Genomic DNA, 1,211 nt, shown 5'->3' on the forward strand with positions numbered 1-1,211 from the left:
AAAAAAAAAAAAAAAAAAAGAAAGAAAGAAAAAAAAAAATGAGCCAAGCGTGGTGGTGCATGCCTGTAGTCACAATTCCTTTTGAGGCTGAGGTGGGAGGACTGCCTAAGCCTAGGAGTTTGCGGCTGCAGTGAGCTATGATGGTGCCCCTGCACTCTCCCCTGGGTGCCACAGTAAGACCCCATTTCTAAAAATTAAAAAAAAAAAAGAGAAAGTTTAAATCAAGTTGGAGGATGTATAGATATAAAAATTAATTCAACATGGATCATAAACTTAAATGGAAAACCTAAAAGCATAAAATTTCTAGATGAAATGATAGGAGAAAATCTTCGTAACCTTGGGTTAGGCAAAGGTTTCTGTGATAGGAAGACAAAGTATGAACAAGAAAATTATGAAACTGACAAATTGGACACCTCAAAATTTATAACTGCTCTTTGCTGGGTGTGGTAGCTCAAGCCTGTAATCCCAGCTACTCAGAAGCCTAAGGCCGGAGGATCACTTGAGTCCAAGAGTTTGAGGCTGCAGCTAGCTATGATTGTGCCACTGAACTCCAGCCTTGGTGACAGAGTAAGACTCTGTCTCTTTAAAAAATAAAAAAAAAAGAATTCAGACATGTAGATGAAAGTCAAAACAGATAATACATTGGACCCAATGTAAAAGAGACAACATAATGGACATTTTCAAACAAAATGTCTCATTTTGAAGAATATCTCTGCACTAGAGTACCTTAAAAAAGCACAGGTTGCTAAGGCAGATTTGATACCTAAATGCTACAAGCAGGGGTTATGAGTATCATGAGCTAACCCAATGTACAGGCTGGAGAAAAGGAAAAAGGGAGGAGGAAGTCAATAAGTGAGTGAATAAGAATCCAAGACAGCACAAGGAGATGCAAAGGGGAAGACAGGAGCATCCACTGGAAAGAAGTGGCAAACACTAAGAATTACTTACAAGTGATCTAAAATTCTTTTTTTGTTGTGTCTCTGCCAGGCTTTGGTATCAGGATGATGTTGGCCTCATGAACATCGATGCAAAAATCCTCAATAAAATACTGGCAAACCGGATTCAGCAGCACATCAAAAAGCCTATCCACCATGATCAAGTGGGCTTCATCCCTGGAATGCAAGGCTGGTTCAACATTCGCAAATCAATAAACATAATCCAGCATATAAACAGAACCAAAGACAAGAACCACATGATTATCTCAATAGATG

Source organism: Mandrillus leucophaeus, unplaced genomic scaffold (genome assembly GCF_000951045.1).
Source record: "Mandrillus leucophaeus isolate KB7577 unplaced genomic scaffold, Mleu.le_1.0 Scaffold4, whole genome shotgun sequence".
Taxonomy (NCBI): Eukaryota; Metazoa; Chordata; class Mammalia; order Primates; family Cercopithecidae; genus Mandrillus; species Mandrillus leucophaeus.